Genomic DNA, 17,916 nt, shown 5'->3' on the forward strand with positions numbered 1-17,916 from the left:
ATCTGTAGACTCGGCATACAATGGACGAGGACCCGCTAAAAGGTAACAGATCGTCAGTGCATTTACACGGCAGAGATTTTTTTTAAGATGTTTACACCTTAGTCTGACTAAAATCAGACAGCATCGGGTTTCTCATAGTCAGATTATTAATCGTGCATGTATACGTTAAATCGGATTGGAATCGGGTTTTGCGTTCTGCTCATGCTCGAGAATTCTTCCCAGGGCCGTGAGCCAAAAGTAGAAGGAGACAATAGTCGTGTTGTTGTCGCCGTCGGAAAATGAGAAACAGCGATTTATTTGAAAAGGTAGCGAAGAGGATGGAGGAAGCCAGTGTCTTGCCAATGTGGTTACCCCCTATAAGAAGTATATCCCCGGCCGCCATTAAACTGTGCGTGTAAACTTACTAAGAGATCGTCAGCAAAATCTGTTCATCTCTCCTTTTTTTGCAACAAACCTTGGAAAAAAAACACATATCCATATCAACCTTATCTAAAGGACCTACCTTATCTTATGTTGAATGAATGGTTTCACTTTGCCATGTTGAAAGTGAACATTTAAAAGGTTAGATGTTTGGGGGAAGTGTTAGATGTGTTCAGCTGCGGCTGATTCCTCATCTTGAGGAAAGGATTCTAATGATTCTAATTTGCTAGACGAAGGTCACTTGCCTGAAGAAGTGTGCAATTATGCCTTGCTTTTGTACAGTCCAGACTCAAGAGTAGGTAAAAAAAACATCTTTGCCCAGAATGCTCAATATTCAATGATATTGAATTCAGTTGAAAGGTAGGTCACTGCTGAATATTGCACTGGTTGCTTTTTGTGCCTTTAATAAAGCGAGATTGATCACAGTAACGTTGGCCATTACACCCTCAAAGTTGCAACTTCACCCGTGTAGACAACTGTAAACACAGACACACACACACCTCTGGTCCTTAGCTCATCACAAACATATCAGGTCCAAGGATGAAGAAGAAGATGGTGTAGATGATGATGGTGCTCTTCACTGACGTGTTGATGAGTATGACAGAGCCGGTGTAAAGGTGTTGCACACTCTAATCCCATGACTCAACATTCTGATGGTCACACACAAACACACACACACACACACACACACACACACACACACACACACACACACACACACACACACACACACACACACACACACACACATACACATACACATACACACACACACACAAACACAAACAGCACGGCAGGCAGCCAGCAGGCCTGTTGGTCCGGTAGCGAGTCTCAGCATGATAAGAATGCCAAGAGCCCTCTGACACATCTCTCCTCTTGTGTCCTCATCACCCCTCCTCTGTCCCTACATCCTCCATGCTTGCCTCCATCCCTCCATCCCTTCCTCCCTCCATCCCTCCATCCCCCTTCCCTCCCTCCCTCCCTCCAGCCCTCCCTCCCTCCCTCCACACCTTCTCACCCCTCCACACCTTCCCACCCCTCCTCTTGTGTTGCCTACCTGGTGGTTTGCAGCTACACCACCACCAAAAAAAAGTATATATATATATATATCCATACACTTAGAAAAACAGATAGACAGACACACACACACACACACACACACACACACACACACACACACACACACACACACACACACACTACATAAATAAGCTAAATAACACACTTAATGGCAAGAAACAAAAAAAAACTTTTAAAGGAATTGGAGACAGATTCAGTTTCACAGTGGATATTGACACTGCTATGAGAGAGTGTGTGTGTGTGTGTGTGTGTGTGTGTGTGTGTGTGTGTGTGTGTGTGTGTGTGTGTGTGTGTGTGTGTGTGTGTGTGTGTGTGTGTGTGTGTGTGTGTGTGTGTAATTGTGTATGTGAGAGAGTGAGAGAGATAGATATAGAGTGTATGGGCCAATGTGTGTATCTGTTTGTGTGTGTCTATAGGAGAGAGGGAGAGAGAGAGAGAGAGAGAGAGAGAGAGAGAGAGAGAGAGAGAGAGAGAGAGAGAGAGAGAGAGAGAGCGAGAGAGAGAGAGAAAGAAATAGAAATCGCAGCTGATAAAGTCCTCCACAAATGTGGCAGCTGACCAGGTCATTTGTTGAACCAAGAGGAAACTGAAGGGCTTGACTGAGTATATATTTAGGGGACAGAGGAGGGAAGACTGCGAGGCAAAGCATCTTTCAAACACATCACATGTTCAGCAGATTCTGTCAGAATGCTAATGCCATGATGTATGATGTTCAAGGTCACAGGGAACATTTTGAACATGCCCAATGGCGGGGTCTCTAATAATTTATTTCTAGGCCTGATTTATTTATTACAATTTGCATACACAAACACCACGCGCACAAGCACATGCACACACACATACCAATGCAAATCCTAAATTAGAAAAATACTGCTCCATCTATGGTGGTGCACTGCATTTTTAAATTTTTTAACCTTGGGTTTCATGTGGATCAAAAACTTGTAAGACATTATAAATAAATAAAATTAATAGAATTATAAAGAAGTACAACGGACACAATATATATTCTTTCGAAAAATGGCTGTTGGACTTTGATGTTGGAGGGTGAGGCTAGAGACTCAGTTTTTACGTTCAGGAAGGAGCTCTTCCCTCTGTCAGTGAGTCCCCGTCTCGCACCCTCGGGACATTGGGAGCACATTGTTGATGATGAGCAGAGAAGTTGCTTGATATCAGAAAGAATGCAAGAACAACACATTGCCAGGACACTAAAACAAATTTTGACGCCCCCTTTGGATGTTCCTATGTAGATTACATATTAATGGGTTTTTGGATCATGTTGGTGATTATTAAACAGGATTAAAAATAAATTGTACGTCAGAACTGTCACTTGTACGTTACTGATAGTTCTGATACAGACATGCAGAGCTTTCAATTATAGATAATAGGATTGGAATTATCAAGCATAAATGTATTATGATGTAATGCATGAGCAGCAAAATCATTGGACTGCACCAAGTATCACTTAACACCAATCACAGCAGACGATAGCCTCAGACAAAACCAAATCTGCACCACCATCAAGACCACCTACCCTCCGGACAAAGATACAGGTCACTCCTTTTGAAAACCAATTCCATACTCACTCCTCATATATATTTATGCTATTTTAGTCTTTAAAACACTTTAATGGACCTTGTACAGCACAACATTTAGACACTTCACTTTATTGTCTTGTACCGGTACTTGTGGGTTGTTACAGTTCTTTGAGTTTATTGAATTTTATTTTATTGATACGTGTTTCGAAATCACCCACAAAAATATTCAGAAGTCTTGGAAACATGCTGCAGTGAGATGACTGTGAACCCTTATGGTTCACTCTGTGGCTCTTGAACCGTGCATGGTGACTGTGCTGATCAGTATGTGTTGGTGGCCATATGCAGTCCTTGATGACTTGCCTGTGCTTGAAAACAAACAGAGCGCTTCTCACAGGTTCCTGTTATGTAACGAGGACGCCACCAATGAGTCTCCCGCCCACCACCAACGTTGGTGGCCATAGTGACAAGGCTATGAGACAACTGTATGTGTGTGAGTGCATGTGTGTGTATGTGTGTGTGTGTGTGTGTGTGTGTGTGTGTGTGTGTGCGTGCGTGCGTGCATGCGTACGTGCGTGTGTGTGTGCGTGCGATGTGTCCAGATATTAGCGCTTAATCAAATCCCCTAATTCTTCGACTTGCTGACAAACGTTACTTTGGGAGCTATAAAAATAGCTTCCACAGCACGACACTCAAAACATCGAGTAGGCTGCCAACCAACACCTAATTGCAAGCATTTGAATAAAAATTATAAAAAAAAGTACTATGGTGACTGTAATTCACTGAACAAGCGATTCTTCTTCACACTTCTTCAAATATTCTTATCTCCTCTTGAAAGTCATGTGGTGATTACGAGGCAGGGAATCATGATATATCTGCTGTTGTTGCAACAAACGTGCTATTCCTGAATTGTTGTAAAGTCTATTGTTTGGAATCCAATCAGGATACATGTAGCTTGCCAACAGCGGGTCCAGCAGATGCCACAAGGTCTTGGCAGTGTTTGTTAGGACACAACGTGAGGTGTAAGTGGTTGTTTGCTGGGTAGAGGATTGCTGTCTGCTGGAGAACCAGGAACCCCTTACAGATCCTCAGTGGACCCAGCCATCAGCAGGGGGTATCGTGTCATCTGGTGTATTGGCCCAAGCAGAAGAGCCCGGCAGGAGTACTGGGGTATACCATGGCAGCAGAACTGGGCTAGCCATGAGGTTGCCCACCCTGTGGAGTGGAGAAATCCAATGGAATTGTATTATTGTTATAAAACATGTGTGGGGGATTTTCAATGTAACTAAGTCATTTGAAATTTTAAAACCTTATAAACGTTACATCTAGTGTAATGTTGTCCTATTTTATACATTACGTTACGTTACATTTACTAGTTAAGGCCTTTGCCCAATCGACTTGCAACAAGAAAATTAAACGATGACGACGCATTTAGATTTTACACATTGCACAAATGCATTTCAAATGATTAATGTGACATCTTTTGCTTGCTTATTTTATGAACAAATAGTACATTATTAATCTATTAACGTTCCCAAAACAGTAGAAAATAGATTTCTAAAATGTCTATTTTATTTTTTCCATCTTTACATATACTTGTTGCTTCTTCTGTTTCACATCTCAAAAGTTGAGTTCAACTCACTGCCATTTGGCTGATGTCAGGAAGAGATGTCACTCCACAGCATCCGTGGTGGCATGAGCACAGCCTTGTTTTGGGGTGTAGAGAGCAAAGAGCTGCAGGCTCCAAGTAACACGTCGTTGCTGGCTGCTGGCAGGATGACATCATACCTTCCCTCAAACTTTCCCTGTCATTTGCACACATCCAAAAAATGTTGTTTCAGAAACTGTGAAACAGTGTGTCACAGTGTCTCAATTCCATGGAAGCATTGCATAAAGTAGTAGAACGGTAGTGTAGTGTAATGTCAGTGTATGTAGTTTCACGTGTGTGTATGTAAGTGGAGTGGGTCTGTCTGTAGTGTAGTGTTGTCTTCATCTGTGTGTGTGTGTGTGTGTGTGTGTGTGTGTGTGTGTGTGTGTGTGTGTGTGTGTGTGTGTGTGTGTGTGTGTGTGTGTGTGTGTGTGTGTGTGTGTGTGTATGTCTGTGTGTGTGCGTTTATGTGTGTTTCAGTTTTATAATTTTCAGCATAGTGTAGATGAAGTCAAAATGTAGTTATAATATAGTCTAGTACACTGTAAAACCTGACAAGTTAGTTGAACTTAAACTATTTGAGGAAACCGATTGCCTTGAACTATTTAAGTTTACTAACTCAAATAAATTAAGTACCAGCAATTATTTTATGTAAGTAAAGATAACTCTTATAGCTAGAGTTATTGTGACATGTGTATTATGAGTTAGCATTACTAATTCCATTTACTGAGGTGAAATGTAAAGAATTAGCTTTTTACACTTAAATGCAGCAATTCATTCAACGTATATAACATGTGTTCATCTAACTTATTACATTCTAGTTGCAACAACTTAAATTTACATTTCGTCTACTCAATTCATTTGAGGAAACCGATTGCCTTAAACCAATCAAGTTAAATGAACACAATGGATTCACCAATCTCTGATCCAACTTAAATTACTGTGGCGAGCAGCGCGGGAAGGACGAGACGGGAGCCCAAGTTTAAATGGCGGCGCTACTCTCGTGCCTTAGTGCACCGCACGACCACGAGAGCTGGCTATATTCAAACACAAACACACAACAGAAAACACGGCACAACTGACCAACACACACAACACTCTCACTAATGGTCCCGATCACACACATCACAATTAACACACAAACAATAAAGAACCCAAACCCGTTAACCCCACTTAACCTAATAACACATCAAGTTATAAAAAGACAATAAAACCCCTTTTCCCCAAACATTATGAATACCCAGACTCCCCGGGTGTAGGAGTCGCCACATTATTTATTAAGCTGAATGCTGAACATTCATAACATTTCCATGGTCATTTCAAGTAGTCATTTAAACAGCTTTACTAATTATTATTATTTTTAAACATGCCATCTCTTTAGCATCGGTGTTCTCTTTCTACGACGTCTTTCTGTTGGTGTCGGGTCAGCCATCTCTTCTTCGTTCGTTACTAGACTCCGGTTGCATTGTGGGATAGCGTAGTGATCTCCGTGGTTTACTTTGGCGGTAGCACGCATTCGGAAACGTCTTCTACACAATGCGTAGGCTACTGAGCATTCCGACGCGCTATATTTTTTGGCGTACTGCAAAATGCATACTATATAGTAGTCAAGTATGAGTATTCGGATTCAGCCGTTTTTGATAAATGGGTTTCCCAAACATAAAGAGCTAGCGCCTGTTAAAAGACACACAAGCTGTTTGAGACACAATCAAAAAAAGTTGAACGAAAATGTGTGTCATAAGCTTATTTATTTATGCCAATATTCTGTGATTAACTTTAAATCTTTACACTGTGATCATTGAAATTATGTCACAGTAATTATTTGTTTTAATTGGGCATTGCATAATCATCAGAAATGATTATAAATAATAGAGATAGCAATAAAAACTAATCACACAAAGTGTAGCTTATATAGTCTAATGAAAATGATATAGCTACATTTAAGTTAAATAAGTCAATGGAACACACTGGAATAAATAAGTTAGACTTAAAATGTTCCATATTTGAGCAGCACTCAAAACAAAAGAGTTATTATATCAATTATTGATTCTTAGGTTCTGTTCATTCAGGTGAATGAGTAACCCCAACGATTTTTGAGATTTAAGTTACGTCTACTTAGTTCTTTTAGTAAGATGTACTGTTAGGTTTTACAGTGTAGTTGTGTAGTGTAGCTGAGTAAATATAGTAGTGTAGGGTAGTACATTTGCAATGAGTGCAATAAATGTTAAATGTAGCTACTCCAACAGTTTGCCAACCACCTCAAAGCTAGCTGGCTTAATGTGGGATATTCACAATTAACTCTTTCTTCATTCTCTGTGGTTCGTGGTGCTCTCCATCGCGTGCTGCGAGCCGTGCGATGCAAGAAGGCGATTCCAGGAATAGGCAGAATAATTAACAAAATTCAGTGTCCTGAATTTTGTGGGTGCTGTTATTACTATCGGGCATTACGCTGACCATATTAACGATTTGATTTAGGATATAAATTGGAATGGCTATTGAGCTTTTTGCATTGAAGAGTCTCTTTGTCTACCATTGACTGAATAAACCATGAGAAACATCATCATAATTAAACTGTTGCTATAGCTTGGCCTGCTCAATTTAAACTCACTGGCAGCAGAGATGCCTCAAATTATGGATACGTCAAAACAACTATCCAATTTTTCTGATTTTTGCAACAGTTCTCCTACAAAATTGAAACTTACCATGTCCCTTTAACCCAGTCTCACACCAAAATTTAGTGTTACTAAGTTGGTTTACAGCGGAAAAACATAGTCGTTTTACAATAAGGGCTCTAAACATGTGACGCTTACGTTTCTTTTAACTATTCTTTTCAATGGGCCATCGTCCACGTCCAAGGTTGCTATTCCTCCCATATGCACTTGTTTAAGACCTATGGACATTATTTCATTTTATGTAACATGCACGCATATTTCCTGTATTTAATGGATGTTAAATGTATATTCTGAATCAACGCCAAACATATTGATTCTATATCCCTATGATAGGAGGGGGACGCTGTGATAAGGAACATTATAGTGTAAGCACATTTCACGTTGCAAACAAGTTTATGATTTCCGTGTAATTTACACAAACCTAGATGAAGATGTATCACCTTAAAGGGGAACTATTATGCCTTTTCGACTTTTATGACCTATGAACGTTGTTATAATGATTGATAGTCATGTTTAACCATACTAAAGTGTCAAATAATGACGTACATGCATTTCGATGTATTCCCTGCAGACAGTCATGGGTGGCTGTGCAGAGCGCTAAACACTCGGGACAACGTTTGCGATTCACTTGTTCACATTTCCGGGAAATCATCTACGTAGAGGCACTCCTGCCGCGCCCCCATAAGCCTGGTCAAATCTGCCCGTGCGCGCTTCAAGGAAGTTAACCAATCACAACGGAGTTGGGTTGGCAGGAGGGGGGCGAGGGGGCGGAGAAGGACGAAACCGAGCGTTGACAGAGAATGCTGAAAGCGCCCAGATGAGAGGAAGAGTTTCACGAAAATCGACATCGTTTTTTGTGTATGGTTAATCATGACTATCAATCATTATCACAATGTTTATAGGTCATAAAAGTCGAAAAGCATAATAGGTCCCCTTTAATAGTGCACTTCAGCACCCTCTTTGATCTAAAAGAGGACCCAGGTCTATAGCTTATTTGCTACTGTCCTTGATTCCGAAGTCACCTATTAATTGCGTAACTTCCTTTAGGGCTTCGGCCTCCTTATTGATCATCATAGTATCTTTGAATGCCCTCTTTCATATATATGACACCACCCCCATTGGGGCGTGGCAACAATTCTCAATATCCATAAGGGGGTGCTTGTGGACAGTAGGGGCACACCAGACGTAAATAGGAAACTTGCAATGAACATTTCAATCAAAATAAATAGGCAATACACACACTGTTTCATATAAACCTGCCTCGTTACATCAATGAGCTTGCTGTTTTGCTTTCACAAATAGGTTATTTGCCTCCGTCACTATCAAAACTGTCCGTGTGCATCTCTCGGATGCATCTCCCCAGGCAGTGATAAAAAATAAATGGCACGTTGATTAAAAAAGTAACTTTTAAAAACAACTAAACTCTCTTATCTGCGGGTGGCCTGGAACATATTGGATTAGCATTTCCCATAATATCAAGTGGTTCTCATTACAAAAACTAATCGAGAGGAGCTCAAGAGCTTATTTAACTGCAACTAGGTTGTAAGCAAACCAAGCTACGCCTCTGCTGTATCAACACCCCTGTAGTATATCATTTTTCCACACCATGATTTTTTTTTTAAATCCACAGCAATTTACTGTTTTTCTCCACAGTTAATAACTGTGAATACTAGTACTGTGAAATAGGTCTAAAAACACACTAATCTACTTTTTACTGTGTAAAATCACAGTATTAACATAACTATTGTGTAAAGTCATAATACTAAGATAACTAATGTGTCAAAACACAGTAGCCTACCTATATAATTAATGAGTAACGTTTTGGTCCGTAATATTATCCAAATGTTTATTTTATGTTTTAATGAACAGCAAGTGTTACGTTTACAGATCAATGGCACAAATGGCATTTGCAATGCTAACAATGGTGACCAGATTTGGTGAACATATCTGGACATCCCACTAAATTCACTAGTTTAGGTCTGCGATTTTGTACGGTGGCGCATTGCATTCATACGGTGGCGCTGAGCATTCACCAAATAAAAACAAGTTTCACAGCTAATGTAGCCGTTAGCCAGGGTTGCCAACTTTGGGACTTTGGCTGGAGTGAGACTCTAAAATATTAGTGTGAGCGGCAAATTTTTTGGACGACCCTTAACCCTAAAAAAATGTTTTATGCAAAATAGTCCTCGTTTAGTATAAAGCCTCATCTATGAAAAAAAGTTAAAGAATGGAAACTCTTTTTCAAAATGTACAATCTGGGCCACCTTGAATCATTTGGGGAATTTAAAAGTGCCACTCGCCCGATTCTCAAGTATTCCAAGATATACCCTGGGCTAGGCTCTACCCCCTGTGAAATTCGACAAGATATACTATTTTGTATAGGCAAACGTCCCACCAATATTTATACCACTTGCTTACTCTCTATTAGGGCTGTCACTTTTTCCAAAAATGAAATTCGAACGAATTTCGAATGTCCATAATTAATTCGAATACATTCGAATACATTCGACCCCCCCCCCCCCCCCCCCATAGAACTATTAAAAAAAAAAGAAAAAAAGAAACACGACAACGACTGTTGTCGTGTTTCTTTTTATTTCTTGTGGAAATCACGTATTCCTACTGAATTCATAACAGCACAGGATAAAAACACATCTTTGATAACACATTTGTAAACACAACAAGAGGAAGCTCCGACACACAAGTGCGGCTGTCTTTTACGCATTAACAATAACTGCTCGGAGCGCGATATGCGGAGCGCATGTCGTCCATGGCACACACAGCCTATATAAACGAACAATCTGTGAGGCCGACCTCCAACACGGCATGCTGCTCTTTTTATTCCTTACGGAAAGAAAATTACAAGTAGTCTCGCAGCTCTCCGTTACCGCTGCAGCTGCTTCTGTCAGCCGTGCTGTATAAGTCCCCAAACAGGCTGCCCATCGCGCCCAGCGCAGCAGCGGACTTTTCTCCCTGTCGTGTGCGATCAGTGTCGGTCTCCGTTTCAATGAGCTCGTGTGAGAGGCTTTCAGTCACGAGATGTTTCTGTGCAGGGGAAAGGTGGACTAACCGGGAGAAGCGGGGATCCAGGAGGGCCGCTTTATTGAGGAAAAGCCACTCGCCGCTCTCTTCTTTATAGCGCATTTTTACAGTTCGAATGGAGAATTACACTTCGAATTCGAACTTTTCACCCCACCTTCGAACGAATATTCGAACTTCGAATAAAAAGTGACAGCCCTACTCTCTATATGTCATTCATGGTTTTATTTTTATAATTTTATTTTACTTTACATTTAATTCTTCATAATTCAGGCATTACAGAACTTTCATGGTTATAAATAAAAAATACGAACTGCAGTTTAATTTCTTTGTTTGTTCTTGAATTGACGTAGAATGGAGAAAAGGCTCATGGGATTAGGAAATGCGTTTACCCAATAAACAGATGGAGGTCAAGTCTATTTTCGGAAATGTAGGGGGATATATTAGTGGCCCCACGTCGAATGGTATGACCCAAGATACGTCAGACAGAGAAAGCGCGCAAATTCGACGGTACCACCTTGTCATTTGTTTACCCAGGTGCCATGGCAACACCATTGCTACCTCTCATTGGCTGAATCTTTGAGAACGTTGTAGACTCAATCGATATAAGGTGGCGGGGAGACGAAGCTCTGTTCGTTTGTATATTTTATTTACGTAACCATATTTTTGTTTTATGTTAAAAAAAAAAGAATCAAAGAACCAGTTCTTCTTGTTTTGTGGAACAAGTTCTTGTCGTTCACGTTCGGGATTCATTCGTTGTGAACGAATCGGTCGCGACCGACCCATCCCCAAACGCGCATCAGTGGGCTCCGACTCCGGCTCTGAACTCTCTCTGACCTTTTCAAACGCAACTTAGTATCATGTGCGTGGTTTTCAGCGAATCAACGATCAGAGAATACTGCCGTGATCACGTTGTAGGTAGGCAGATGATACAGCTGTTAGTCTGCTCCCGCAGCAAATGAACGGGAGGATTTTTTATTTTGGCGTGACATTTCTTGCGTGTGCGTGACAGCGTGAGATTGATGGTGAAAGCGTGAGAGTCACGCCAGGGGCGTGACTGTTGGCAACCCTGCGTTAGCACACTCAGGATCTCGTAATAACGAGATAAGATATCGTAATTATGAGATAAGGATCTCGTAATTACGATATCTTATCTCGTAATTACGAGACCATCATGGGAGAGAATGTGTTGCAGTCGCATTTAACAAAGACGTTGAAAGATGGTGCGATCTACGGGAAAGACGCAGAAGAACGCTCCTTGCGTGCCAAGCCGCGACCGAACCGGCTTGGCAGTGTAAAAAGGCCTAAGGAGAGATCGCGGATAGGTCCGTCCTATGCACCGAAACTTTTTACAATGCAACAAAATAGTTAAAGAACATCAAGCTATTCAAATCTCTATATGCACAGATAAAATAAAAGTATATTAGTCAGTCATTTGTATTAGGTTAAACAGGGATTTGATAACATTTTTAATTTATGGACCACCCACAATATTGGTCTTGCCCATCCACAACTGGAATCCTGGCGCCGTGCCTGCTGTAACCAGACATACAGTACTTGACTATTGCTGTGTTTTATTTAACAGTTACCACACTACAAATGTAACCAGTAGATACAGTATATAATAATGACATTTTTTTTTTTTACTGTTATAATACTGTGATTAGTTTTTACAGTAAGTTACTTGTCAATTTCTGCCAGTAAGAATCTGTGAATTTCACAGTCCGTTTTTTACAGTGCAATTTACGGGACAGCCTTATTTATTCTGCTCACACAACAGCTACCAACTGTGATAAGATATTAGTTTCTGTGTGTGTTCAGTGTTTGATCGAATTAATCAGCTGAAATTAAAATATTCTTCCATATAGTGCATTCAGCATATTGTTTTGGAAACATCTGCCCGAACTAAACATCTTGATTTGGAACTGCTGAAACACGGAGGTGATCTGTTGTTCCCTTGGAACATTATGGACCAATCGGAGTGAAGTATTTAACAATGCTTGCTCGGTTCTCCGTCTCAACAGTTGGGCTAGAAACGAGCAAAAAGAGTGTAACCAGCCCCCCTTTCCGTTTCTGGTTCCAGTCCAGTTTTTGTTTCAATGGATTAACAAAACACCAAATAAAACACGACAGAAACTGTATTTCACTATGATACTTGATGTGATCATCAACGAACACCGCTAACTACTCTGTGATTTTCACATTTCTGAAAACGAATGTTTAGGGTAGGTTTCTGAATGCCCATAGCCAGCCATGTGAAGCCGGCAGGGGCGGTTCGAAATTAGCCAAATACCCGAGACAGGACCAATATTCCAAATTTCGGTGTTAACCACTCTATTTCAGCCTAGACAACCCAGAAAGGGGGCTCAATGTTCAAAATATCAGAATTGTCCTTTTACAATTAATTGCAGCGGTTTTTTTGTGTGTATATCTTCCTCATAGGGCCATTATGCAGCTGTGCAAATCACTGAAGCACTGCATCAGCAGTGTGTGCGAGAAAACACCCCAATTAAACAACCAATCCAATCTGTCCCCCCATCTCAATAATTTTACTCTCTCTCTCTCTCTCTCTCTCTCTCTCTCTCTCTCTCTCTCTCTCTCTCTCTCTCTCTCTCTCTCTCTCTCTCTCTCTCTCTCTCTCTCTCTCTCTCCATCCCTCTTTTTTTTCTGTTAAGTGCGGAGGTCCATTTCTGTATGTGTGTGTGTGTGTGACGGTGTGGTTGTTGGGTTGAATTTAGCATTACTGAACGGCTCAGGCAACAACAGCATTATACCATTCCTTTTGTCCCACTATGTCCACTATGTCTCTCTCCAACTCTCTCTCTTCCTCACCAACTGCCTAGTATACCCTCTCTCCCCTTGTATCTCCCTCCATCTCTATATCTCCATCTCTCTCGCTCTGTCTCTTTACCCCCCCTCTCTCAATAGCTCTGTGACTCCTAATCTCACTCCCTTCATCTCTCTTGTCTCTCTCTCTGCATGCACATCAGACATTCCTCTCGCACTCCCAGCGGGAAATATGGAGGGAGGAAGCGTGTGCTTAGCACTGACCTACACTCTGTTCTGCTCTAATCTTTCACAAATAACACGTACACACACATATGCACAGATGCACAAACACACACACACACACAAGCACACACACTCAAATGTGCCTGCATTTACACATAAACACAAGCACATGCATACACACCCGTGCATGTTGGGCACATCCAATCATAAATACCCACAAACACATGCTTATTAACAACCATTCCCTAAACCACACACACACACACACACACACACACACACACACACACACACACACACACACACACACACACACACACACACACACACACACACACATAACCAACCATTCAGCCCACAAAAACACACATGAGCACATGCTTCTTACCAAGCGTACAGAATTATAAAATACTGATGTATTATGTACTATGCACGTGTTTTTATGCGTGCGTTTGTTTTAGTCCATATCTATTGTGTGTCTTGTTTATCTGTGTCCAGCATGTGCGTTTCTGTATGTTTGTGTGTCCTTATATGCGTCAAGTGTGTGTGTATGTTGGTGTGCCTGTATCTGTATCGTGTGTTTGTGTGTGTGTGTGTGTGTATGTATGTGTGTTTGTTCCTGCGGACAGTGTTTGTGTGTGTGTGTTTGTGTGTGTATCTGTGTCAAATCAGTGTGTGTATGTGTGTGTGTGTGAGTATGGCAAGTGTGCTTCTTTGTCTGGTGATTGAAGTGAGAACAGTCAGGTTATTGCTGTGTGTCCCAATGATCCAAGGCGTGGCTTTGCTGGGGCTCTCTTTCTGTGTGTGTGTGTGTGTGTGTGTGTGTGTGTGTGTGTGTGTGTGTGTGTGTGTGTGTGTGTGTGTGTGTGTGTGTGTGTGTGTGTGTGTGTGTGTGTGTGTGTGTGTAGGTTTGCGTGCGTGTGTGTGGGGGGGTGGGGTGGTCATGAATGCTTTTTTTTGTGAGTCTATGTCGGTATCTGTATGTGGGTCAGTATGTGGGTTTTTGTGTGCGTGTTTGTGCATGTTTATGTGTGCGTATTTGTGTGTTCTTTTTTTGAGTGAGTATGTTTTTGAGTTGGTTTATGTGTTGTATTTGGGCTGTGTTATGTGTGTGTGTGTGGGTGGGTAATTGTTTTTGCATGTTTATGTGTTTGTGTGTGTGTGTTTGGGGGGGGGGGGGGTCGGAAGGAATGTGTAATTGAAAAATCAAACACACAAACAACCAATCCAAATTAAGGAAACAAAAGGAATGAAACAAGAATCAGAATTTAAAAAGGGAACGAGCAGATATGACTGAAGTTTACAGACAAAAACACTGTTAACAATACAAGTCTGTCTCCTGCATACTTTCTGGGCTCTTTGTCATGCTAACCTTGAAAATATCCAATGCCTCATAGCAACATCTCTACCTTGCTTGAGTCTTCATGGGAAATGTGTTGTGACGTTGAACTCCTCACAATGTAACTCCATCTCTGTGGTCCAATGATGTGTAGAGCATGACCCCACCTATTTGGTTGGGTTCGTTTTTTGTAATCGAAGGATGCACTTTCATCACTCCCTTGTGCAGTACTCGCACCTATGATTGTTTCTGTAGCCCAAATATTTGGATATTAAAAAATTATTTCGCTTATTTGAGCCATGGATGGTTCAGAAGACATACATATGTTTGTTTACATATAATCTCTGGGCATAAGAAAGCGACATTCCAAAATACAGCCACCTTTCCATGATCCTAGTGTGGATTGGTAGTTCTTCACACCTCTAACCAAGCAAAAGAAAGCCAAACTGAATCAACCCAAACTAAACTCAACCAACCGTGCCCAACCCAAACGTAACCCAATTAAAAGTAGTAATCTAAGAAATCGAAATTAAACTAAACCAAATTTAAACAATCTAAACCAAATAAACCAAAACAAATCTAAACTCAACACAACTAAACTAAACCAAATCAGTTTGAAACTAACCTAAAGTAAACGGCGGTGTGAGTGCACACATCCAATTAAATTGTCCTTTTAGACTATTAAAACTAAGTAGAGATTGAACAGACATTGACTACTCTCTTCCAATGTTCTTTGTATTCATCTGCATTACGTCAGCCAAGGAAGTGTCTGGCTGCAGGCCAATGGCCATACATCCTCATACGGTGCTTAAACTACAAACTCTGCATGCGAATTGAACACTGTCTTGAACACTTTGTTCAAGACAAGGCTAACGACAAGAGCGGTGCTTCCAAATGACTCCATTGTGGCCACTTCATGAAGCAGTTAACTTCCTGTCTGTTGGTAAACAAACCGGTTCTGACCTGAACCTATTATCGTTCATTACCAGGAACGAAGCGAAGAGGGGGGGGAATATTGTCGTCATGGTTCTTGTTATTGTTTATTAGGCACATAATAACAGAACAATAAAAACACATTAAACATTCACATCAGATTAAATGGGCTGGCTGCTGCTGGGCACTAAATCTTGCGCAGACCGACTCTCCGTAGTGTAATCAAGCACTGTTGGGCTCAGAGTTGGACTGGAATAATATTGAAAATGAACCTGACATGGATGAGCTACTACGTGAATGTACTGGCTACACAACACGCCTCACAATGTAAATAATGAAATCAAATGCTTGGGGAACTGTATACCTTTTAATGAATACACACCGAGAGCGTTGCTAGGTTCGCCCTCTGCTCTTGTGTGGTCTGCATCTCCCAAAGGTACAACAACTTCCACTTGAAAATCATTTGAGAAGACAAATATACATTTCTGTAGCTCCACGAAGCACACCATTTGTCCACCTTTCCGTCAATCCATGTATACATTCACCCATTCATCCATCCATCTTCATTTTTAACCATCTACCCCAACGTTTACTTTTTGATTTGAACCAAACTCCTAGCCTGGCCTACGCCAGACCTCATCTCAATCTACATTGAGAAGAGGTCTGGGAACCACAGATTCATTTTCTCGTATTTGAGGTATGGTTTACGATTGCCCGGAGCCGTTTATTGGGCGCTCCGAATGTCTATCATATGAGTCTGTACATAGCTCATAGCCAATTGTATCAAATTATACCAGATAACGTATGTAGAGCGACAGAAATTCGATGAGGAAGACGACGATGGGTGTGTCGGATTGACGTCGTCATCGTCTTGCCATCCCTCCCCGTTCTGTGATTGGTTCCCTATCTCAGGCGAAAAATCGGATCCATGGAATCCAGGCTGCCCTAGCTCCGCGAAATGAAATCGCGCGCAAGGCAGCATGGGTATACCCAGGCTAGCAAACTCCTGCCAAAAAGTCGGGCATATATCAATGCAGTGCGTGACAAATTTGTATAGACCAACCCAAGCAGACGGTTAAAATAAAGTGGACAATGGCTGATGGTGATGTGGTGATGTTGGATGGGAAGACCAGGAGGGGAACACAGATTTGAAAAAGTGAGTTTTGAGCTTTGATTTCAACTGGGATATGGAGTAATGTGAACAATTTGTTCTGAGGTAACAACAATTTAAAATCACAACTGATGCTGTTGCTAGGATCCCCATCGTCCGATCAATCGCAAGCCTGCCTCAAAGCGGGCCAGGGTCATGAAACTCGGCGTGCTCACTCATTAGCCTCGCTGGCATTAGCATGTCGGCATGCTCGCGGAACATTGCGCACATGACGAGTAGGTGCAACCACACACAATTTCTTTATAAAATGCACATGCGGCGACATGTCTAGTTTGTTCTGTCATCGTTCATCCATCCAGCCATCTATCCATTGATCCACCCATCCATCTATCTATCTATCATCCATCCGTCTGCCTGTCTGTCCATCCATCCCCCAACTTCTTTACTTTGTCCCCCATGGTGAGGCTACCAGGGGTTTAGAGCCAGTAAAAGCTGTGGGGTTCTGGCAGGTTGAGTGCTAATTTTGAGACCATAGACACACACACTTTCGCACACACACACACGCACGCACGCACGCACGCACGCACGCACGCACGCACTCTCACACACACACACACACACACACACACACACACACACACACACACACACACACACAAGCAATTCACATACGCATACACACACTCACCAGGTGGATTTTCTTATGTGGAGAGGATTTTGGAGAACAATGAAGAAGATGCGAGCTCCATGGAGACAGCACTGTTGAGCAGAGTCGCAAGGATCCATCACGTAACAGCGCTTTTGACTTTAACACACTCCACTACATGCTTTCATTCTTTCTTTGTTAAGTTCTAAGTAAATGATGGTAACTCTTCTTTGCAGAACTTTGAGATTCCAGTAATACAAAGTGCAATACAAATACAATTTATTATTATTATTATTAACTCAGAGTTGATAAGATACTACTCATTTTATTTCCACTCTCTTCTCTATGCTAAAGTATGACAAAGCTACACGTTTAGAAAACTCTGTGTTAAGCCTAAAATCTTGTCACTATGACTTGTCACTAACATAATTTACTAGGAAATCCAAACACTTGCTTGAGACTTATTGAAGTCGAGAGAGAGAGAGCG

At 41.4% G+C, this 17,916-nt stretch overlaps 1 long non-coding RNA gene across 1 annotated transcript; it reads right to left on the reverse strand.

Moving 5' to 3' along the window:
- Positions 1-3,554: 3,554 nt before the first annotated feature.
- On the reverse strand, positions 3,555-17,587 carry LOC130374720 (uncharacterized). The gene is made up of 3 exons (XR_008893668.1): positions 17,472-17,587; positions 4,675-4,837; positions 3,555-4,247 (listed from the first exon to the last, which is right to left on the reverse strand). It is a non-coding gene; the product is annotated as an uncharacterized LOC130374720 (long non-coding RNA).
- Positions 17,588-17,916: the final 329 nt, after the last annotated feature.

This window comes from Gadus chalcogrammus, chromosome 2 (assembly GCF_026213295.1).
Source record: "Gadus chalcogrammus isolate NIFS_2021 chromosome 2, NIFS_Gcha_1.0, whole genome shotgun sequence".
In the NCBI taxonomy this organism is placed as follows: Eukaryota; Metazoa; Chordata; class Actinopteri; order Gadiformes; family Gadidae; genus Gadus; species Gadus chalcogrammus.